General features: G+C 37.2%; 1 pseudogene; it reads left to right on the top strand.

Moving 5' to 3' along the window:
- Positions 1-26,036, top strand: part of LOC127653061 (somatostatin receptor type 5-like) — a 34,509-nt pseudogene extending 8,473 nt beyond the window's left edge.
- Positions 26,037-26,353: the final 317 nt, after the last annotated feature.

Genomic DNA, 26,353 nt, shown 5'->3' with positions numbered 1-26,353 from the left:
ATATATATATGATATTGAATGATATGAAAAATAATATTGTGATAATATTTTTTGCCATATCGCCCAACCCTACTTCAATGTACTCTTGAAATTTTCTCAACCAACTTCTTCATGTATCACCCTGGGATGCTTTTTAAACAGTATTGAAGTCTCTCAGGAAGTGTCTCAGCTGGTGGGTCGCACACGGCTACCACAGGACCTACCAACAGTGTAAGGAAAAGTAAAAAAAAAAAAACGTAAAAGTGACTACAGAACCATTAAGGAAAAGTGGAAGTGGTTTGACCAAATGAACGCTATCTAATCCGGCGAGCAATGGGAGGGAGAGTGCCCTGGTCATGATGGAGGATGGTACAAGTCTGGAGGTCACTTGTTGTCTGCTTTTCTTTATTATTTGGTCCAAGTCATCAATTTCAAAACAATTTTTATAATGAAATAAATTAATATGGTGGCACAATAAAATTGTTGTCTACAAAACTAATTTCAAACATTTAAGCATACGCCTTGAGATCAAAAGATATTTAAGATCATGAGAAACATTTCAGTCAAGTGTTTCAAAGGTTTTGACCGGTAGTGCAGAGGAGACTCGATAGGAGGGTATATCTAGGCCTAACTAAACTAATACTGTATATTTATAAGTATAATGAAACATTGTGGTTTAAATCATAATGAATCTGAAGATTGACAAGCGTGTGACGTAATCCTGCAAACTGTGTTGAGAACAGAATGACAAAAACATTTTCATGATGCTGCCAAAAAGTTGCTTCAATGATGTCTTCGTTATTAGGCTGCCCTGCTACAGCACACACTCTATCATTTATCGTATAGAAAGTTAGTACAGCACTGAACATCTGCTACAAACTTTTATTAGAATAGTGCAATTGTTTTATTTTATGTCGTTTACAATGTCATATGCATAGAAAATTTAAAGAGTAAATTAAAATATATTCAGATCAATGCTGTAGTGATGTGTTGATGAAATGGCTGCTGTCACAGGCAATGAAGTTTACTTTGTCTTTCACTCTGTATCTCCTTTCTCTCTCTCTTTCACTCTTGAATCGAGAGAGGCCGAGGTACATTTTGGGCTGGTATTTGAAGAATTTCTTATTCTCCTAATTAGAAGTAACTGCAAGGACATCAGCTCTTGATGCTTAAGAGCACATCAGGGCCCAGGTGACTGAATGTCATTTTATGTCTTTCAGGTAAAGCTTGAATGTAGTCTGGAATTGTTTCAGATGGATCTGAGAAATCTGATGTTATCAAGTGGGAACTAAGCGGATCAGTATTGGTGCTCTGGGTGGCAAAGTAAGAAGGTGGATTTGATCTGCTGATATGGAGGGTTTTTGTTTGAGATTGTCTCACGCTATGAGAATTTTGCAGCATTTTAGTGTTTTAGCCTGCAGTGTTTCAGCGTTGATAAGTGTTTGTTGTTTGTTGGTGGAACTGAGATCGGAATTGAGATTGTAAGCCAATGAAAAATAAGAGCCCCTAAATTAATAAACAGTCTTACAGGGATTAAGGGTGAATTAACTCTTTTTAGAGTGCTTGTTCTGAACCAGTTTAGGAGAAGTGACATAACCTTTCTCAGGACTGGTTACCACAGCTTTTTGGGGGAGGACTTTAAAAATAATAACATTAATATACTATAGCAGTTGTTCTCAAACTATTTAGGCCAATCACACGTGAATCTTTTTCAGTGAAAGCTTAAGGAATATGGGCATAATATTTTGCCATAATATTTTGAAATGATATTGAAAAATATCAATATTCTTGTAGTTAAGATAAATCATTGGCTTTAAAAGCCTCATTAGTACATCCTGTTTACTGCAGTATACCTACATTTTTGCAAAATGATTTTTATATGGCTCGTTGTACGTATTGCGACACAAAATAAACACGAGGGCATTACAAAAATAATGACTTGTATTCCCTCATTGTATTAAACATATTATCAGTGCATAAACACTTGTTACACTGTTCCTCACACAATGCTATCTTATGTCATCTAAACACTTTTACTATGACTTGAAAGGTAATACATTTTAATGTTTGCTTTACATAACAAACTACATTTACAAGCTTATTCAAATATGATCAAATTGCTCAATTAACTCAACTGAGAGTGTGTTGCTCTTGATATGCAAAGGACTGAAGTATGAGTCTATATGAGCATGCAGGTCGACACGAAACGTGAAAGAGTCATTAAAGTCCAAATTAAATCTATATTGGCCTCATCATGCCCATTCAGACTGAGGGAGAACGTGCCCCCTTAGAGTTTTGAGCCAAGAGGATATTGAATGGATTATTTGATATTACGAAAACTTATTTGAACCTTCGATAATTAAATTAAATGATGATTGCATGTAATAAAGCATGTCTGGGGCAGAAATTTTTATGCACATGTGTAAATTTTTTCAGTCCAATTGAGTCACGTGTTCCTTTATAGGAGGCGTGCCGTGGCTGCTTCGGAGATCTCGCTCAGGGGAAGGTGGAGCACCAAGGGAGAGCGTGGGGTTATGGTAATAAAAACTAATTGATTGCATCAACATCAGTGCAGTTTACAGTTGCCAACTATGTCTGATCTCTGTGGAATAGTCAATCTGTTTTTTTTTTCATACTCTAATACACATTAAGTCTATGTTTTTGTATCGGTTTCTGTTCATTTTCTTTGATGCAAAAATACATGTGACAGGTTTTGCGGCGTCTTTTCACTGTCTTCATGTTTAGAGAAAGCAGCAGCTTATTATCTTGTTTCAGTGTGAATTTTCTCCTTTCTAGTCATTATAAAAACGTAATTTGAAGGAAGGCAGTTTTACATGGTCCCTCGGCAGCGGCCGGTTCCTTATTTTCAATGGGAGAAAGGTGGCGCGGGTTGCTGAACGGATCGAGGCGGCAGTTCTTGACAAGCTCACTCATGAGACATCAGCTGCTTAATCTGGGTAGAGTAGCCAAAATCTTTATACAGTAGGAACTGATATATTGCAGCACTGATGATAAAATATATACTTATAAACTGAGGTCATAAAAACCAGTAGCAGTCTAAATACCATGCAAACCCCACGACTGTGTGGGGTACCGGATGTCAGGTAGCCACCCTGTTAGGAAAACTCCGCAAAAACTGCTTGAGGAGTAACATGTTGTGCTGTGTACATGCGTGAATATGCTGTTGTCAGCGCTCTCAGTGCAGTTCACCAGGTCCACTGAGTTGGGCCAGTTTTTCAATTAGGACTTTACTTAATGAAAAAAATATACAGGCCTTCCGAACTTGTTTCACCCACGCACTCTCACTCACAGATACACGGGAATGGATGAGTTAATTCATTTACTGCCCGTGTCTGCACTGTTTTCCATTGTTTTCCAATGTAAACACACACTGGAAAATTTGTCCATACCTGCTGCACCACATCTCACTGTTTCTTCAGTGTCTCGCAGGACCGGTAAATTTTTAGACACAGTGATAAGTAAAAAAGAACTTCAGGTCTCAAAAAACGCATGTCGAGGCATCTGCGTTCTGTTTCATTCGTTGCGCTGTGTCTAGATTGTTTTAAGCTCAGGTTTCACAAAGATTTAACATTTTGAACAAGTTCAGGTTGCAAAGAGGTGACAGTTGCAATGTTTAACATTATTCCAGATTGTTCTGCACCAAGCGAAGTTTCAGCGTTTGATAAATGTCAATGTATTTTCCCTTCTGCTCTAGTGTGCTGAGGGGCCACTGTGCCTTATATGCCTTTGATGCCTTTTGCAGCATGGTGAACAATACACTGCAGCATCATATATACACTCACCTAAAGGATTATTAGGAACACCTGTTCAATTTCTCATTAATGAAATTATCTAATCAACCAATCACATGGCAGTTGCTTCAATGCATTTAGGGGTGTGGTCCTGGTCAAGACAATCTCCTGAACTCCAAACTGAATGTCAGAATGGGAAAGAAAGATGATTTAAGCTATTTTGAGCGTGGCATGGTTGTTGGTGCCAGACGGGCCGGTCTGAGTATTTCACAATCTGCTCAATTACTGGGATTTTCACGCACAACCATTTCTAGGGTTTACAAAGAATGGTGTGAAAAGGGAAAAACATCCAGTATGCTGCAGTCCTGTGGGCGAAAATGCCTTGTTGATGCTAGAGGTCAGAGGAGAATGGGCCGATTGAGTCAAGCTGATAGAAGAGCAACTTTGCCTGAAATAACCACTCGTTACAACCGAGGTATGCAGCAAAGCATTTGTGAAGCCACAACACGCACAACCTTGAGACGGATGGACTACAACAGCAGAAGACCCCACCGGGTACCACTCATCTCCACTACAAATAGGAAAAAGAGGCTACAATTTGCAAGAGCTCACCAAAATTGGACAGATGAAGACTGGAAAAATGTTGCCTGGTCTGATGAGTCTCGATATCTGTTGAGACATTCAGATGGTAGAGTCAGAATTTGGTGTAAACAGAATGAGAACATGGATCCATCATGCCTTGTTACCACTGTGCAGGCTGCTGGTGGTGGTGTAATGGTGTGGGGGATGTTTTCTTTAGGCCCCTTAGTGCCGATTGGGCATCGTTTAAATGCCACGGCCTACCTGAGCATTGTTTCTGACCATGTCCATCCCTTTATGGCCACCATGTACCCATCCTCTGATGGCTACTTCCAGCAGGATAATGCACCATGTCACAAAGCTCGAATCATTTCAAATTGGTTTCTTGAACATGACAATGAGTTCACTGTACTAAAATGGCCCCCACAGTCACCAGATCTCAACCCAATAGAGCATCTTTGGGATGTGGTGGAACGGGAGCTTTGTGCCCTGGATGTGCATCCCACAAATCTCCATCAACTGCAAGATGCTATCCTATCAATATGGGCCAACATTTCTAAAGAATGCTTTCAGCGCCTTGTTGAATCAATGCCACGTAGAATTAAGGCAGTTCTGAAGGCGAAAGGGGGTCAAACACAGTATTAGTATGGTGTTCCTAATAATCCTTTAGGTGAGTGTATAAGCTCAGGGTGAAAGAAAAACAAAAACAAAAAACAAAAAATCATCAAAGTAATAATGATAATATTGTATCATATTATAATGCAATCTTGACAACAATAAATAATTGTTGGTTTATAATAATAATAAATAAAAACTGAATTCCAAAATGTTAGCTAGTGTTTCACACCCTGTTCATTAAAATATTGTAGAGTGTTTTGTAAAAATATTGTGGAAAACTGGAAAACATGCATTAATTATCTTTAACTAGATTTTTATTTCATTAAATATTTTGAATGTACTTGGCTACAACGGCTGATAGGATGAATTTAAAATGATGATTTAAAATCAATAATGTTATGTTTTAAGCAAACATTTTCGAAATGGGCCCCAGGGTTGGTTGCTTGGGGCCTCAGAAATCGTAAACGCGCCCCTGATATGAATGAGCCCATAGTTACAGAATTACCCTAAAAATGACCATGACACAGACAAGCCCACATAATCATTATTGGCAATTGGCAAATAATCTGCAATTAAAATTTTTAAATATCTGCTTGTCTTGGTGTAGAATGAAGGTATTGTGTGAGAGAAAAGTGCTTGTTTTGAGCACTTGCTGCAGGAATAATGAGCTTGATTAGAGTGACTGAGTACAGCTGTAAAGTTCCGCTGTCGTAAAAGTCCCAGTAAAAAATCTCTCTACAAATTATGCAATTATTAACACTTAAAATTCAAATCAACTAATCTACCGATTATTAGAATGATTATTGAACTATTCTGGCAATTATTTCATAGATTAATCATTAGCTCTTAACCGACTATTCAGCTTGTGCCCCGACTTAAACAATTGTATTAAACGAGCTTGCTAAAAACAAAGAGGACAAAATCATTTTTGTTCCTCTAAATTACATTCTCTGAAAAATACTTTTTATTAAGTTTATGTAACAAAGGTAAAGGTTGGGAAAGGAGGATGCGGGAACCGGCTAAACCATCAAAATAATGTTTAATGCAAACAAAAAGACAAACACAACACAAACACACACATGGCAGCTGCATGTGGCTCTCTCTCTCTCTCTCTCTCTCTCTATCTATCTCAAACTGCCGCGTTCCGCCTCATTTATCCCTCTCCTCGGCTGTTTAGCCCAATTGGGGCCCAGGCGTGCATAGTCCCGGTCACAGTCCTGTGTTTTGGGCTTGTTTATACCGTAGTTTGCACCAAATATTCATGTTTTCTGGTTATTATTGGGAGTTTGGTTGAACAATAAACTTAATCTAATATTTCATTCATTTTGGAGTCTTGTAGCCTCTATGTGTGTGCCTGTTGGAATTTATTATAAAAAAATGACATTCTTTAAGTCTATTTTAAAATCTATCGGCCGATTAATGGGTACACTGCCTTTTCCACTACCTTAGTAATCGGTATCTGCTGTAAGGCTGACATCAAGAGGTCGTAAAAGTCAAAGAACTCTGCGAGAACCAACGTCATAAAACTCTCACACAGATGAACATCTCCACCCAAGATAACACTCCTTACTTGCTAAGGACCATACAACGCAAATCCCATTTTGACCTCTATCTCACCTAAGGGCAATTTAGAATGACATCCTTTTCTGTAATATAAGAGGTTTTCTGTTCATACATGTTTGATATCATTCAAGAGGTCTCAGTGCGACTGGTAAGGTGGTCTCATTCCCTTTTCGGAAAAAACAAATCTCAATTAAGATTTTAGAACTTAACAGAATCATGCACTCTATTAGAGACATGTCCCTCCCAAATCTCCCACAGGGACCACATGCTGTATGCAGATTAGTTATATTCTTTGTAAACATCAAAGGACCTAATCAATCACAAGTTTCAAAGGTCTTTGCCAAATGCTGTATAATTCTGGAGGTCTGTCCCCATCCCTGCCTGTATGTTAATGAGGTATGTCCCCAGGACTACCAAACCTAACCACTCCCAAAATTCCCTTGTTCATGGTTTGGGTATTTAAGGAAATGTGACACATTGTGCAGGGTTCTCTGTAGTCAGACGAGTTAATTTATATCAGGTGATTGCAATTCGAATTTCTTATGTTTTGATAAAATGTCTAACTTTGAATTATCACTGTCTAATTGGAATTGATGAATTGATTATGTTACCTGGTCAATAAATTGTCAACATTTGATTTTATTCTGACTGACTCTGACATTGTGTTTCCCAAACAGATTAAACGATTCGTATGTTACCGCAAGTCTGCGTCAGATTAGTGACGACTAATATTTGGCATCGATTCAAGTGTACTTGGTTTGCAAAGACAAAAAGGGAATTTCCATTTAGAACAGCAAATGCTGCTTGACCAATCTAAATTCAGGTGTGTCTTACCTCTGTTTTAATTTGATGTTTCTCCAGATAAGTGTACATGGGAAACCACGCATGGCCAATCCAAAGCTATTATAAGAGAAGTTATGTTGGTCAACTTACATCTGTAATAGTGGCCGTGACCTCTACTGAAGAAAACGTTAAGTTACATTCAAGTGTATGTAATTCCATGGGGCTATACTGAAGTATCTTTGATTGTGTGAACTTGAATGTGACCAAATCTCAGGTATATAGCAATTACCTCTGTTTGATGCTCCAATACTGGCCGCTTGTGATCGTGAGACCCGCGGTGTAGAGAAAAACACGCGAGGACCTCAAAGCGACATAGTTTCTTAATCTAAATGGGTAAAATATAATTAAAGGAGTTAAAAGAATAATCAAACATTCGCTCACTTTTAATGATGCTCAGATATCATTAAAAACCTATGGAGTCAGATGAAATAACGAGATAATACATAAGAGAAAATGTATTTCATTTAATATTGTTGTGTTGCGTAACAAGAAAGACAGTAATGCGCAGAGAGCTTCACCCGTATTATTGGAGACCGTCATTGGACCGATAAACGGGCTTACACTGCAAAATTAATTATCGGTTGACCTCTAGTTTTAACCCTGCCCCTTCAAGAGCCTGTCATTGTACACAAACTTGGCTGCTAATGTTGTGGTGAAGATTTGTACTTTCAGCTGTTTCCCCTTGCAGAAAGCCTGTTCATACCCCAAACTACCTTGGTTAACGGCCCGCTGGCTTGAATTATTACTTTTCAAAGGAGGAATAGGCGAATTTACTGTTGTGTTTGAAGAATTTCATGCCTGAATGCTTCCATTGTATGGATATGTCAGATGTATAGAAAGTGGCTGGATTTTATTCATATTTTTCATGCTGTCATTTTCTAAGGTATCTACATCATGAGTAAATGTTTTTTTATTCTTTATATTCAGTTTACTTTGATTCAAAATGTTAAAATATTGTGATCTTACTTGATTGTTTCTCATTCATCTACAGTACATTGGACTTGCACATTGGCTCCAGCCTCTTCATTGGCAAATGTGCTGTGAGATTAAAATATGTGCTTCTGCAAAATGGCACCCTCCTCATCATAATCTCCGCTAAAATTGATTTCATCAGATGCACCAGCACACAGATCCTCACGGCTGTACTGGACAGGCGAAGCCGGTTTTAGATGGAGAAGAGATGAGGTGCAGAAAGAGTATAACGGGAGGGGAGCCGTATGGGCTTTCAGAATGAAAACGAATCGAGAGCAAGTGTTTTGAGTTTTATGCAGCTACAAAAAACACAATCACTCTCAGTGAATGCTATTTCAGTGTGGGCTTTGCCTTGTCAATCACAGTGCTTATACTTAACGGGTGAAGCCGCTTGATATGGAGGAGAGGAGTCACGCAGGCTGGGCTGGCAACAAATCCTCCTCAAATCTCAGTGTTTCGAGCATTTAAAAAAATTTAATTGCTATAATAAACGTATCCTCTTAAACAATGTTTCTCTTACTGTAGTGTACGTATGGTAAGATAACACCATAGTTAATGTTTGCTACTTAAAATAAACATGTTGTTGAAAAGACTGTTTGAGCAGCGGCCTGAGTGAACTGTGCATATAATGACAAGTGAATAGCCAGGGGGAGTTCCATTCAAATGTGATCATCCTTATGCCCTATTCCCTTCAAAGACTTTTGTCACAGATTGAAGCAGAGACAGGACCCAAACGCAGAGCTAAAAAAACAAAACGATTTATTTATACAAAATAATCAAAACCAAACAAAACTACCATAGGGGAAAAAACACAGTCCAGGGCAACAAACTAGATTACAGGCTGGGGGCAGATGAACTGTGTCTAGGGCCAACCGGAACCGACAGACTGGAAGGCCAGGAGGGCCAACATGAGTATAAAACAAGCACAAGGTAAACTGGCACTGGACAGCACACACGAGGAGACTAAAATAGAGAAATAAATAGAATATGTTAATGAGCAGGGCAGGTGTATCAAATTAACTAATAATGGCAAACAAGGAGGTAGGGTATGGCCACGTGCTCTCACAAGACACAAACATCAGAATGGCATGAGCACACATCGCCAAGACAATAAAGAAATATACACCCATGCCAACCAACAAACAAGACGAGAGAATGCGTTGCAACACCAAACAAAGCAATGCCACACATTCCCATACTAGAAAAAGCCTGAACATACATTGCGAGGCAAACGCCATGCAGTGCAATGCGATGTGCGCCCGAGGTCATGAGAGACAGACATAAATGACTGATGCGAGTGCATGCTGCCAAGATGACATAAATACAATGCACCCACACCAATAACATACATAAAATGGAGCATGAGCGTCCGAAATCGATACCAGACTGGGAAGCCAGGATCCAGACACCATGCTCCAAACATGACACATGAGACCAACTGAGGAGCGCAAGGCAGGGAACAAATCACAAGACATAGAACGATGATGTCATGGTCCTGTCACACAAAAAAACAGAGTGACAGGACCTTGACACTTTACTATCCACTGTGAAATCTTTGGATGGCTAAAAAGTGTGGATCAAAAATAAGGGTCATTCAGATTTCCATTTTTATTGGAAATTCTGTTTGAAGTAATCTTACAGCATGACTATAATTATTGTTCTCCCTTTTGGAACACAGGGCCAGTCTCTCTCTGTGCTGGCGCAGAAGCAGATTTTCTTTTCTTTTGTTTGATCTAGTTTGGCGTCAACATTTACAAGGAGACACAGTTCTTGACCATACGTTTTTGACTAATATTTAAATATATGTAGATAATTAACTAGTCAGTCACCATGATTTTGACAATCTTGGAATCTGGTCTGGATAAATTGGGTGTACAACACAATCTAAATAATGTGATGACGTAAAAATCAGCCAGTTTGAGCACCCCACCACCCACAAACAAGGGGTGAGCCTTTTGACATGAGTTTCAGGAGGAAATACATAAAAACACTGCTCTCATCAAGGCACTTCACTGCTACTTTATAGAAGCACAAAATGACTTGTTTGTTAGGTTTAAGGTATAGGGTAGGGAGGTCGGATTTGTTGATTTAAAACTCCATAGAGCATTAACTTTTAAAACCTTGTTTGTTTAGGAGACAATTTTACTCTATTTTACTCTATTGCCCCACTCACTGAACATTTCACCTTGGAACTACAACAATCCACATAATATAATTTTGCACAAATATTACAACAGTCTTGACTGACCATTACAGATCTGATGGAATTCCTTTACAATAGTACATTTTTCATCTAAATCTAGTCTTAAATTACCTATGAAATACTCTGGATTTAAATATGCATGCATGTATTATTATTATTATTATTATTATTATTATTACTGTATATTACTACTAATATATACTGTATACTAACATATAGTATACCAGTACTAATTATAATAATAATAATAATCTTATTTTATATATATATGTTTGTTTTTATTCATGAGCCAAAGACACTTGAAGTTAAAAGAGGATATTAAATGTTTTTCAATTTGACAAATAAAGGTAGATATACTGATAAATGACAAATATTGTGTGATAATAATAATGTATAAAAATTATAGCCTGCATTGTCACAAAAACCCCACAGAGTATTGTATTTATTACTGTAGGATTTACGAGCACAAGCATTTTCTGCACTTAAATACAAGTTAGAACACACAATAAAACATGAATGACCATCAGAAGGCATGTTGAAGATATAGTACAACTCACATTAATGTATTGTTTATCATGTAATTGCCCAATCTGTGTTTCAGCTGCGGAAAGACATTAATAAAAAGAGCTTGTCAACAACCTGTCACCCAGCATTATGTTTACCTTAGGAAAGTTAGGCCTATAATGTCCTTCGCTCATTAGTTTGCTAAAACATTAACTATATCAATACTGAGGAGCATAAAAAAAAGTTTTTTATGACAGTTACTTTTTAAATGATTAAATCTAGGCAATGATTAGAAACTTAATTATATAAATAGAAAGCTGAGAATTTCTTTTTTAATTCAGTGCCTAAAACTCAAAGTGTGTTTCTGGGTCAATGCGACTCAAAATGATGAAGCAGGTCACAATCAAAAAATAATAAAAATCTTATGAAAATATTTGGATTAGTATTGTAGCCTAATAAGCATACATTTCTCTTAATGTAATAACCTATTAAATGTGGCAATATATATCTATCAGGAAGACCCGCAAACTGAGTGAAACAAGATGACATTTATTTGATGAATATAAAACAGAAATGTAATGTCTTTCTTTGGCGTAAGCCCTGTCTGTCGGTCCGAAGTTGTAGTACTCGGAACCGTCATATCCTGCCAGAGATAGGAGGCAGGGGCGAGGAACCTACCCCCGTACAGGATGGGACTCAACTGGTGGTGGTGGGGTTGTGGAGGTTGCTGTGTTAGCGCACTGAAACAGCAATGTGATAGATTGTGAGCAGACTTATAAAGCAATGGCTTACATGTGATTGGCTAGGGGTTTCCTAGCTAATGGTGTAATGATGTACACCTGCTAGTCTTCCTGCTAGAACTACGCTCCGCTTACATATACTGTATATTATTATATTTTGTGCTCATAACGTTATGTTAAGAGAAAATGTGCTTAAACAGTGCTTTATTTATACATTGTGTGCTGTTATTACATTATGAGTTACTAAAGTGAGTTTTTAATGTAATACATTTCCAATAAAATAAACTGTTACAATATGTGAAAAACATTATTACATAAAGTTATGCACTCAGAATTGTATTACGTTTTGAGAAAATTATTACATTATGATTATTTATTACATTTAACATATTACATTATGTTCAGTTGTTACATTTTTCTTTATTACATTATGAGTTTCTACAACATTATCAGAAATAAGTAAAAACACTATTTACTTTTTCGAAAGGATTACAGGAACAATGCAATTGCTCACATCAGTATACCAATTTTCCAGTGTAATTCAAACATATACACAATAAATACATGTTTGTATTGGGGCAGTGTAATCTTTTTAAAACCCTTTTCCATCTAGACATGTCTGGAACTCCTCTGACTTGTTACATTATCAATATCATGCTCAAAATTGAGTGCTGAATGTGTTTGGGTAAAGCTAGCCTTTAGGAAATCAAGTATACTGGAGATGATCAGGCTTTTAAGGCAAGCAGAATAATATTTCAACTTTTTGTCCGTTTTTGCATCTCTCTTTGTACCGTGTGGACTGTAGCTTAAAATTATAGTGTGCAGACTCTGATCAGCATGGCTGTGCCAGCACGCAGCACAAGAGCAATGTACACCTTGCCTATTAACATCCAGCATTGTGCGAAATAAGAAAATAGGATAAGTATTAGAGTCTGTGATTTTATAAAAAATGTATTTCAAATATTTCAAGTACTATTTATTAAAGAGTACCACCTGAGGGCACTCTACATACCACAGTTAGAGAATCAAACAACTTATAGCTAATACAAGCCAGACAATAGCAGCATATTTTATACAGGTATGAGACTGATATATTCAACTAAATACAGCTAAATTAAATAATCTATTCCCCTCTATTAGCTATAGTGTGGTTAAACAGTTATCTGATAGCTGTCTCATTAAGATTCTAAAGATGTCCCACCTTGTTGTCTGACAAGTAAACCTCACCAGAGAGCAGATTTACTGCTGATCTGAGCAGCTAAGGTCAACAATCTAATTAGCTGATGGGGACACAATGGAACAGATGTAGAAGAATATTTAAAACAGAATATATTACATATGGATGCAAAGCTGACACCATCTAGCAGATGTTTATAAAACATTTAAAAGTAGTCTTTAGTAATATCCATCAAACCTTGCAATATTTGTTTTTCAAGGGAAAATCTATCTATCTATCTATCTATCTATCTACAGGCGTATGCAAAAGTTTAGGCACCCCTGACAATTTCCATGATTTTCATTTATAAATAATTTGGTGTTTGGATCTGCAATTTCATTTTGATCTATTAAATAACTGAAGGACACAGTAATATTTCAGTAGTGAAATGAGGTTTATTGGATGAACAGAAAATGTGCAATATGCATCAAAACGAAATTAGACAGGTGCATAAATTTGGGCACCCCAACAGAAATATCACTTCAATATTTAGTTGAGCCTCTTTTAGCAGAAATAACAGCCTCTAGATGCTTCCTATAGCCTGTAATGAGTGTCTGGACTCTGGATGAAGGTATTTTGAACCATTCCTCCTTCCCCATCTCCAGTTCAGTTAGGTTTGATGGTTGCTGAGCATGGACAGCCCGCTTGAAATCACCCCACAGATTTTCAATGATATTCAGCCATTTCAGAACATTGTACTTGTTCCTCTGCATAAATGCCAGAGTAGATTTTGAGCAGAGTTTTTGGTCGTTGTCTTGTTGAAATATCCAGTAACTTCAACTTTGTGACTGATTCCTCTACATTATTCTCAAGTATCTGCTGATATTGAGTGGAATCCATGCGACCCACAACTTTAAAAAGATTCCCAGTACCGGCACTGGCCACACAGCCCCACAGCATGATGGAACCTCCACCAAATTTTACTGTGGGTAGGAAGTGTTTGTCTTGGAACGCTGTGATATTTTGCCGCCATGCATAACGCCCCTTGTTATGACCAAAAACTCCATCTTTGTTTCATCAGTCCACAGCACCTTCTTCCAAAATGAAGCTGGCTTGTCCAAATGTGCGTTTGCATACCTCAAGCGACTTTGTTTGTGGCGTGTGTGCAGAAAAATCTTTTCCGCATCACTCTCCCGAACAGCTTCTCCTTGTGCGAAGTAGGTCTTTGGAGGTGGTCCGTGGGCTGTTTTTGACTGTTCTCACCATCCTTCGCCTTTGCCTCTCTGATATTTTACTTGGCCTGCCACTTCTGGCCTTAACAAGAACTGTATCTGTGGTCTTCCATTTCCTCACTATGTTCTTCACAGTGGACACTGACAGCTTAAATCTCTGCGATAGCTTTTTGTAGCCTTCCCCTAAACCATAATGTTGAACAATCTCTTCAGTTCTTTATCATTTGAGAGTTGTTTTGAGGCCCCCATGTTGCCACTCTTCAGAGGAGAGTGAAAGAGAACATCAACTTGCAATTGGCCACCTTAAATACCTTTTCTCATGATTGGATGCACCTGTCTATGAAGTTCAAGGCTTAATGAGCTCACCAAACCAATTGTGTGTTCCAATTAATCAGTGCTAGGTAGTTACAAGTATTCAAATCAACAAAATGACAAAGGTGCCCAAATGTATGCACCTGTCTAATTTAATTTTGATGCATATTGCACATTTTCTGTTAATCCAATGAATCTCATTTCACTACCGAAATATTACTGTATCCTTCAGATATTTGATAGATCCAAATGAAATTGCTGATCCAAACACCCAATTATTTATAAATGAAAATCATGGAAATTGTCAGGGGTGCCTAAACTTTTGCTTACACCTGTATCTATCTATCTATCTATCTCTCCATCTATCCATCTATCATCCATCTATCTATCTATAATCCATCTATCTATCTATCTATCTATCTATCTATCTATCTATCTATCTATCCATCCATCCATCATCTTCCAACCATTTCTAGACATTAATCAGTAGTATACCTCCATGCACTATATCTGACATTCTTCTTGACCAGAAATGTAAATTTTCATACAGACATTCAAAAACAAAATAATACATAAAATTGCATGGAAGGCAATTCACTATGTAGGTCCATAGTGAATGTGTCACCAAAACTTTGAAACTCCTGAAAACACATGAAGGCAGCATAAAAGTAATCTCTATAAAATCCATTTGCTTAATCCATCTTCTTAAGTGATCTAATCGATTTTTGGGTGAGAACAGACCAAAATATAACTTATAGTTCTCAACTCAACTTATTCACAGTATAATCTTGATATTGCCATCTCTAGGCTCGATTGCATTTCCTAGTGCTTGATGCATGTGCAGAGTATTCATATTTGGGTGAATTATTCCTTTAAATAAAGCAGCGGCTTAATATCTTATTTCAGTGTCAATTCTCTTCTTTCTAGTTGGTTTTACATGGTTTCTCATTAGCCGTGGGTTCCATATTTTCAATGGGAGAAAAGCAGCATGAGTGGCTGAATGGATCGAGGCGGCAGCTCTTGTCAAGCACGTTCAAAAATGTAAAGCTGGTGACGGAAGACGCTGTGAATGTGGACATCATATAGTGCTATACTCAATACACATTTAAGTGCAATGAAAAGGGCATAGCTACAGCTGCACGAGGGGTTTGAGCCATCACATACAAGAAAAAGCAGCAAAGCATGTTGACCTTAAAGAAAGAGTCTTTCTGCACAAATACTGGCTGAACTCTGTGTCACAGATCCAAACTGGGATCAAAGTATGCTTTTATCAAAGAGAGGCTAGATCATAAGGTATCATCAGATGGCAAAAAGAACTTCAATATTTTCAACATTCAACATTTTACAAGCATAATCAAATTGGGCATTAGCTCAACTAATGCAAGAACCGGGAGTCTTCCGAAGTCCAGAAGAGCACGCTTTTTCATGTCACATTTGCTTTTTATTATACTATCTAGGTTTAGGTTTAAGGTTTAGGGTGGACATTTCACCCTGGAACTGCCCTGAAACATGTTAGGAACCACCTAAAATATTTTTTCAAAAATGTCAGCACAGTAATGTAATTTTTATGAGATCTGGCTGGAAAAAACTATTGTTCCACCATGTAATATAATTCATTTTAAGGATGGGCATTTTCCAGTAATTTTGTAGCTGAGTACTCTAACCCACAAAAAATGAGTAATCAATTATTTGTTTATTAAAATGCAAGTATGACATGTATGTGAAATTTATATTTTATTTTATTCACAAACATTACCAAAAATGTATTTCAAAATAAGCTATCTTCAACAAACAATGCTTTTCATTTGGGAAAAATATGAAGTAAAAATTTGCACTCACCCAGAGGTTACATAACCAATTTTGATGCTATTAGGGTAATGGACAAATATACATTTGCATTACAGGTTTTGGAAACAAATGGTGAAGTGGTGAAAGTTGGCTTTATATAAAATACGCTCTGCCCGTGGACAAATATTTAATGCAAATACCAAGTAGAATTCCATAATCAAAATATTACAAGTTTGCTTAAAAGCACTCAAAGGGTGTTTTTCATTTCTGAAATTGTGCATCCTCATTTCCTTTCCTTATTTCCAAGATCCTCCCTCTTAAAAAAGAGGAAAGGATGCAAGGAAAGTAAACGATGATGCGGAATTGAAGCAAGATGTATTTGTAAATTGTCTTTGCTCACTCATGCATCACTTCAGAGTGCCGTCTCTTCGTTGCTGCAGAACCTTGGAGCGTTTTCCATTATGTTGTTGAAATTTGATTCATTGATATGTTTATATTTAATCTTAATAATTAAAGATGCACTGTTGAAGTATGTGACAATTATGGTTTAATGTGACACATTAATTAAAACTGTTGTGACAGATGTGAAGGGGGATGCTAATTTATACTTGCATTAGGTGCTTCGACCAAAAAGTCTTCTGCATATGTTGCACCTTTGCTTACTTGCCCAAGTGTCCTCGGTAAGCTTCCTCCATCCTCGATTCTTGCTGTGCAATAAGAGAATTGATATTTATTTTTACAAAGGTCAACTCACCACGTGCCGCAAACCACATTATAGAGACCACGAGGAGGTTACCCATGTGACTCTACCCTCCCCAGCAACTGGGCCAATTTGGTTGCTTAGGAGACCTGGCTGGAATCACTCAGCACACACTGGGATTCTAACTACTGAACTTGCGAACTCCAGGGGTGGTAGCCAGCATCTGTACAACTGAGCTACCCAGACCCCCTGATGATTTTACTCTGCAGTGCTGGAACCGGGCTAAAACAAATTATAGACATAGGTCTGACTATGCAAGACTGTAGTTTGAAGTAATCACTTTTCTTTGCATGATACATTGACTGCATTTATACGATAGCCTATGTCGGCGTTAGCTAGCTAGCCAGCTGTTAGCTAAATTTGGTGGATGATGACAGTAGCTGTTTGTAAAATAGACCGTACATTATAGATATGTTGACACAATTCAGTGTTAATGTGACATCTGTCATTTTGATCTACTGATGCACTATTGTTTTATAATAGTAGATTGTATACAGTATATTTTCTGTATAACCAAGTTATGTTACACTAATGAATGTGTCTTTTTGCATTATCTTGAACATTGTCTAGCATTCATTTCATGTGTTATTGTAGTATTGTAAAATTACAGATTGACATTGTTTATGACAGTTACTGTGCAGGCAAGATCAAATTAGCTAAAATTACACAGATCCATCCTTATGGCACTATATTGGCACGATACCTAGGGTTGCAGTTTGTTTCACTGTTGAATAGTGGAAGGGAAGCTATTACTGTGGCAAGGCTCTCGGGAGCACGTATAAACGCAGAGATGGATTACCGACCGGGACAATGGGGCCAGTGCCAAGGGGCCCTGGGCTTTAAGGTTGTGCGATCCAGTTTGGTTATCCCCCCACTCGAAAACCCATTGTGACAGGGCGGAGGGTGGGGCCGGGTTGTGATTCTACACACCCGGCCCCTTATCAGGCTAATCAAGCCTCCGATAGTGATAAAGGCCGACTGCGGACGGTGGTGCGATAGAGAGATAGCGTTTACGAGCAGCTGTCCGTCATATGTGTGTGTTAATGTCTTTTGGGTTAAGTTTGTCATTAAATATGTTTATATTACCAAGCCGGTTCTCGCTTCCTCCTTTCCATAATCCCTTTACACCCAACAACACTGAAAACGTTTGGAGGGGGTGCCAAAAAAAGGCAAATATTACATTAAAATATTTACATATTGCTCCTTTAAGTATGCAATTGAAACTGGTTCTCTTCCTACTACAATGACACAGGGTCTAATAACTATAATTCCGAAACCAAAAAAGACCTATTATGATCAGACAATTTGAAACCAATAACTTTAATTAATAATGATGCAAAATTATTAGCTTTGATTTTTGCTGAAAAACTTAACAAAGGACTTAATCAAATTATAGATGAATGTCAGTCTGGTTTTATGAAGGGCAGGCATATCTGTAATAATATGCGACTGGTGTTAGATCTAATAGACTATAGTGATTTTATACCAGAAGATAGTTTTATATTATTTATAGATTTCTTTAAATATCTTGAACATGCTTTTATTTTTAAAACCCACACATAATTTGGATTTGGTGAATATTTTCAACAAGTAATTAAAACCCTATATCATAACATCAACAGTTCAGTGAAATGAGGGACAACACAACAATTTAATATCAGTAGAGGTATCAGACAGGGATGCCCAATTTCACCCCTTCTCTTTCTATTAGTTACCCAAATAATGACAATACATATGCAAAAAAAAAATAATTGGTTTAAAGGAATTCAAATTCAAGACAGAAATTAAATGTAGGGAACTTGTGGACAATACAACTTTTGTGTTTTTACGAGATAGCAATAAGGTTCATAAAGCAATTGAGTGTTTAGAAGCTTTTTCCAGAGTGTCTGGTTTATATATTAACGTTAAAAGAATTTGAATTGTTACTGCTTAAAAATTGCACATTAACCTCTATTAAATGTGATAATCCTGTGAGGAATCAAGTCACCTATTTTGGTATTTAACACAATAGAAAACAATTTTCCTAAAAGATTGGTTAGGAAAATACATAATATGAGTTATACAGTTAATTAAAGGAGACCTATTATGCCCCTTTTTACAAGATGTAATATAAGTCTCGGGTGTCCCCAGAATGTGTCTGTGAAATCTTTGAAGTTTGAGTATTTATTTAACCATGTTATAAATGCCTCTTTTTGAGTGGAATCAAAAACACGCTGTTTTTGTGTGTGTCTCTTTAAATGCAAATGAGCTGTTGTTCCCCACCCTGACATAGCTCTGGTCTCTGTGAATACAATCAGAGAAAATGGTAACTTTAGCTGCATTAGCCATGGAATCAGCTAACAAGCACATTCGGAAAGGCGATTTGCAAACAGTCACAAAAAATTAATTGCGATACATCTTCAGGATATAAAGCTGGTACATGAACAGTTGGTACTGATCCATGCTTGAGAACCTGCTTAATATTGACACTCATCCACAAAGCAGTCTGGTGTAAAATGATTTGCACAAACATACACAAATTTTGTTTGTTTTGGGGCACATTTCCTTCAAAAACAAAACTTGTCCACTGTATCTTCAGTGGCTCTGGTGTCGGGAGTATATGAAGACCCTTATGTTCACTTTTACAGCCAACAACAGAACACTTGTGACGTTTAAGAAACTGAGACATTATTGTTCTCACTGTATCTGCTCCAGCATGGACTGTGTATATTATCTATGATAATAGGCTGGAGTCCATCACCAGTCATGGGCGAGGCCAAGGAAACGAAAACGATTCATTTTGACACACTGTTTTTGATTAATAGTAATGTAAGAAAGACGAGTGGGTGGACTTTTAGCATTGTAGGGTGGTTGTGTACACACTGCGGACTCACATTTATGTACAAACACCATGTAAAAGTGAATTTTGCATAATAGATTTATCCCCCTTTTAATGAGGATGGTTCTTTTTTAAATCATTGAGTTTTTGGTAATTCCTTTAGTCACAATGTCCATCCCTGGAGGAGTAAGATTGCTGTTCAGGAATTCATCCAATTTTACCAATTTGTAAAAAATAAGATTTTATAGCTTTTATACCTATAGAAGGTGCAGATATTAGAAAATATAATAATAGCCATTTCAGATCTATGTGCAGAAGCAATAATACTCTCTTTAGTGTCATATATTTTAATATTAATTTGGAATATATACATTGGAAAACTACATGGAATCAATGTAATAAATACCTTATAACTAATCAAATTAAAGAGGTAACTTTTACAATTATTAATAGAATATATCCTGTCAAAGATTATATTTGTAAAAGATGTCAAATTGAAATTAATAATGAATGTGCATTCTGTAAAGTTGAAGCAGAAACATTATGCCACCTATTTTGGAATTGCCATCTTGTCTCAATTTATGTGTAGAAAAACGAATTTTACTTTTTCCACTGAAGAAATTTCTTTTAATTTATTTTCATCACAATAACAAAGATTTTAACTTTACTTTTGTTATAAAGTGCGTAATTATTTATGAAAGATCCCTTTTACATACGTTTAAATGGTCAGAAAAGAAACCCAATATTATCCTATTTTTGATAGATTACAAGGATATTACAGCATGATTAAACTTTGTAAAAAAAAAAAAAAGCCAAAACATTTGTAAAGATCTTTAATTTGAATATAATTTAACATAATGCTGTTTGTATTGAAACCCCTGTGAGGGAGGTTAATACGCTCAGTGACCTATATGAGAGTGTTTAGATCCTTTGAAAATATTGTTCAACATTTTGGGATTCCCAGGTCTCAATTCTTCAGGTATTTACAGCTGCACCGCCATGCTATTTTTGTGAGTAGCATACACCCCCCTAAAGCGGCAGATACTCTGGAAGTGGTGATTACTGCTTTTGGAAAAGGTCATGAGGCTTCAGTGTATTACTCCCTGTTAATTCAGGGTCTGGGGGATGGAGCTTCATCTTCTCTCAACAGATTATGGGAGATAGATTTAAACTTGGTATTGGAGGAGGGAGTGTGGGCTTGGATTCTGAAAAACATCAAGTCTACATAAGGTGCGCTTAATGCAATTTATGATTTTACATTGATTCTATTGGACCCCCTCTAGATTCCAACTTAGCGTTGGGTAGCATTTCTGGGCTCAGAGATTAGAAAACCATGGGAACATTGCCCTCATGCGATGATAAAACAGCACTAAATGATCATAACCTACATGTAGAAATGGAATAGTTGAATCATCCACTAAATTATAATTTCCACTGTGTCTAGTCTCCTGTGTTACAGTAATATCACCTTTTATTTAGTAAAGAAAGAATTATTTAGCTTAATGGCAAAATTAAACTCCACATCATAACATCATCTATATTATACATTTTAAAATGTATCTGTATTATTTTGGCTCACTATCTTTTATTATGTTATTTTAATAAAGTAAAATTTCCCAAAAGGTAAAACAATACAGTCACCAGGAAATAAAACAATGAGACAAGAAAAACTGCATAGTCATGATCTGAGTAAAGTAATAAATAGATTGTATTACCATCTCTTCAATAAAACAACACACACCAACAAGTGAATGATTTACTTACTCTTTTAGTATAAATGCTGATGTTAGAAAATTATCCGACCTTGGCACATAATTCTGCTGTACCATTCTGGCATTATAACCTTCTAGTTATTTACACACCTCGACAGCACCCCCAGTGGACTTAGTAGTAACTGCAATATTTGGTGAGAGATTCAGAGGGAAGTACAAGATAATAATTCAGCGTTCATGGCAAACAAAACAAATTTGTGTCGTTCGAGTAGTGATTTTAATAGTCGACTAGCTGCTGCAGAATGAATACTCGATTAGTCGATTACTCCTGCACATCCTTAGTTCATTTTCCTAAATGCAGTCTATTTTTAGGATCCAAGAAAGATAGCAACTTGCTGCATTAACATAGAGTGTGCGGTGTCAAGTGTGTGTTTTAGTCAGTTTTAAACAGCTTCGAACGTGGCTCATCCAATCAGAATTTAGAGTTAGAACTATTAATTTTTTATAATGACCAATAAATGGTGGATATTAAGCATTGAAATGTACTTTGTACTACTGACTACTTGCAAGTATGACTTAACCAAGTGGCAAAATAAATGTTCTGTCTTACTTTAGAAGAAGCAATTAGCTTTAAAATACTGCACAAAGCACTTCTTGAACATTTAGACTTAATGAAATCAATAATTTCATCTTCTGTGATGTTTTTAACAAGACCTGAATAGAGGAAAATGTTTTTGATGGTTTTGATAGCTATTTAATCATGAAGGTTACATGTGTGGAGCAATATGAATGTCAGAGACTTAAAAGATCACAGCCTTTCTTCTCTCTCTTTTATCTCTTTTTACTTATTCTCTTTGTTCAACTTTGCACTTTTATTCTTTTCTGCATTAATTTTTCCTTTTCAACATTGCACTGACAGCAAATAACTTGAGTCTGCTCTTTTTTTATGCTCTCATCTGTTCATATTTATGGGACAAATCTTAAAGCTTTGTGATCCTATAACATTTTATATAATGACGTTTGACTCATTCGCTGGTTTCAAACATAAATGTTTTAAAACATTGTATCTCTGTTCAGTACTTGGGAACTTCTAACATAGTCTCATGACAGCTCAGAATAATTAGTACGAGATGGCGGAATCAAAAGATTTTACATGACTTGGCTCGTACGAAAAATACTTTTATTTCCATACAGACCATCCAATAAACAAACAGAATTTAAAATCAATACAATATAGCCATAACATTTTAGCAAGCCTTTTATCCAACACTTTATTAAAGAAATGAAATGTCTGAACAAATGCCATTTCTCATTGGGTATTTATTTATCCAATACAAATGGATGATATAGGTTATGTCAGTAACCTGTAATATACGTCCCTCATCTCGTTCCTAATTTTTTCTTTCTTCCATGGTACACAATTTATATTTTCCTAATAGAATCATGGTTATATTTAGGTTTGGGTAAGGGGTTAGACTTAATGTTTAGGTTTCACAACTCCCTGGATCAATCCAAATGCAGCAGATCTTGAGATAACTGCTCGCTAAAGGAGAAGATTATTAGTAATTATACAACAGTTAATTCCAGTCCTCGAATCTGATTGGACGAGAATGTGTTCAAAGAGTGCCGTTAGCTTACACCATTAGCACTGGGATGCTTTACTGTTTGTATCGCATGCTTTTGTTTGTGGTGTTCCAAACGTGTAAGAACAGTGCAGATGTGTAAACGCAGCTATTGTATATCGCCTTGTGTGTGCTATGAGCGAATTGAGAAACTGTTATGTTGTCATTCAGTGCACAAATTTCTTTGAATTGTCTATTGGTCCATGATTGCTTGGATAACTACTACTGAGAAATAGAGTTAAACTAAAGGCCAAAGTATAAGTCGGGTGTCCGCATTGCGAATCGCATCGTGCAAAGTATGTGTGACGGAAATTGTGTCTTCAGCTCTGCGCACAGTATGTGTTATGCAAATTGCATCTTCAGCACAGCCGCATCTTATGCTTTCACACACTATATGATACATGAGCACAATAAAATAACCAAAGACAGTACCACATATGCTTAGAATGAGCATGCACTCACTTGCACACACTACGTGAATGGTTTTCTAGACATATACTCAGTTAGCCCTGAGCTCCAATCTGCCTGGTTGCTAATAAAACTAGCTTGATTAAGCTAGTTTAAAAGCTTGGTGGTGACACCAGCACACCAGCACCCAATACATATTTTATATATATATATATATATATATATATATATATATATATATATATATATATATATATATATATATATAAATAGCTCCTTAAGGATACAAATGCAGGTTACTAATTTTTACAGTGCATGGTTTAGCAAGGTACTATTGAGGCAGACTTTCCTCTTCTGAGCATCACACAATGCTGGCTAATTGGCATGCCTGAGTACATAAGGGACAAAAATAGCTCCACCCAAATTTTCATGTTAGGTTTTACAATGATCTGTCCTCTGCAATCTCTTTTCAAATAAGTTGTCCAGTGTCAAATCAAACAAACTTCTGAACAATGGTGCTTCTGTCTGCAAATTATGCATTTATTGCATGCCAGAATATACAGTAGTTGTGAATGTGAGAGTGCATTGAAAGAGAAATCATAGTTTGTGGTTGTTCTTTGTACAGGACAATGGCCCCCAGCTGAGAGCAGTGACGGGATTAGACTGAGATGGAGTTAGACACCTCTGCTGCACTGGACATTTGGGGCAACAGCTCCATTCCTGATTTTCTCCTCAGTGAGAAAATTCTCAATGATACCTGCATCCTCAACACTTCAAACTGCACTAATGGGACAGATACCGGGACCCGACCAGGAACGAGCATGGCTGGAATCCTTATTCCTCTCATTTACATTGTTGTCTGTGTCGTTGGCTTGGGAGGAAACTCTTTGGTCATCCACATTGTCCTACACTACTCCAAGATGGAGTCAGTGACTAACATCTACATCCTGAATCTTGCTATAGCGGATGAGCTTTTCATGTTGGGCCTTCCATTTCTGGCTGTGCAGAATGCCATGCACTCCTGGCCCTTCGGCTCCTTTACATGCAGACTGGTAATGACTGTAGATGGCATTAACCAGTTCACCAGCATTTTCTGCCTAACCGTGATGAGCATTGATCGCTACCTGGCTGTGGTTCACCCTATTCGATCCTCTAAGTGGAGGCGACCACAAGTGGCCAAGGCGGTGAATGGGACAATCTGGGCAGTCTCCTTCTTGGTAGTCTTGCCAGTGGTGATTTTTGCTAATGTGCAACGAGAGGGAGGAATCTGTAACATCATATGGCCAGAGCCAGCCAGAATCTGGGGAGCAGCATTTATCATCTACACTTCCACTGTTGGGTTTTTCTTTCCCCTGTTAGTCATCTGCATGTGCTACCTCTTCATTGTGATCAAGATACGGAGCTCAGGAAAGAAGGTTCATGCCACTTCAACCAAACGGCGCAAGTCAGAACGAAAGGTCACGCGAATGGTGGTGATAGTGGTGGCAGTGTTTGTTTTTTGCTGGATGCCATTTTACGCCCTCAACATCATAAACCTGGTCGAGTCACTGCGTGATGAGCCACAGGGTCTGCACCTTTTTGTAGTGGTTTTGTCTTATGCTAACAGCTGTGCTAACCCTATTGTTTATGGCTTCCTCTCTGACAACTTCAAGCAAGGTTTCCGGAAGGCTCTGTGTCGCTCCTCGCGGAGGGTGGAGAACCATGAGCCCACAGAGAAGCAGCATCAGGAGCAAAGAAGAAGGGTGCTAATGCCCAGGGAAAGCCTTAGACAAGCGGTGAGAGATGAAGAAGATGAAGAGGACAGGGATGAGGTGACAGAGATGACAGAAATCTGCAGGATTACTCAGAATGGAAATGGAAGTGGGCAACCCGAAAGCACACGTGTCCTTTTTATGGAGAGACCCTCAGCCAGAGGTTTCTGAGACCGATTCCCCAGACAGGAGAGGCACAGGTGGGGAAGCATTTGGAAAAGCAACCCTTTTGAATGGGGCTAAAAATGGAAATGTGAAAACACTGCCAGAGGAACCAGTGGAAATGAACAGCTCACTGGAGATCAGCTACTTGTAAAATAGCTGACAGGATTTGTCCCAGCTGGAAAAACAGTATAATTGTACATGCCTGCCAACTTAAAAAGAGCCTTTTGTACTACTGGCTTCTATTGACACTTCTCAATGTCTGAATGTACCATGACATTTCCTCTTCATAATTAGACTAAACAGTATGGAAGTCTAAACTTTGGAAATTGTCACAATGGGTTTTTCCTTATTAATAGAACTCGTCAAACAAAAAGGGTTGTCAGCAGCATATTGTATCAGTACATAAATGGTCTCATGAAAATTACATGATGGCAACATTTTTGTATAATGATATGACATGGTTCTTTACACTTATTGCAGCAGTTCTGAGATAAAATGTCCATTGTGAGGTGCTAAAACAGTTGTAGTTTTAAAGGTTAATGCTCTATTGCATGGGGTTTCTGAAATTTTAGTTTTGAGAATTATGCACTTAAGTAAAAAAGAAGGTCTCAGCTAATTCTATAATTTTTTTATAATTCTATCCCAAACCGTTGCCGAGATATAATCATTTGAATGTTGGCTGTCATAAAAAAATGTTGGCTCTAAATTACTTATTTGTTCTACAAATATTTAAATGTGTCACCATATAAGTCATGCACAATAGTTAGTGTTTAAATGTTATAAGATAGCATTGTGTGAGGAACAGAATGAAAAGTAAGTGTTTATGATAATCAGTTTTACTTGTGATTAGTGTGAAAGTTGTGTCTTAAAGCCTCT

This window comes from Xyrauchen texanus, chromosome 12 (assembly GCF_025860055.1).
Source record: "Xyrauchen texanus isolate HMW12.3.18 chromosome 12, RBS_HiC_50CHRs, whole genome shotgun sequence".
NCBI lineage: Eukaryota > Metazoa > Chordata > Actinopteri > Cypriniformes > Catostomidae > Xyrauchen > Xyrauchen texanus.
Note: the sequence above shows the minus strand (reverse complement) of the source record. Positions and strands in the feature narration are given on the sequence as shown.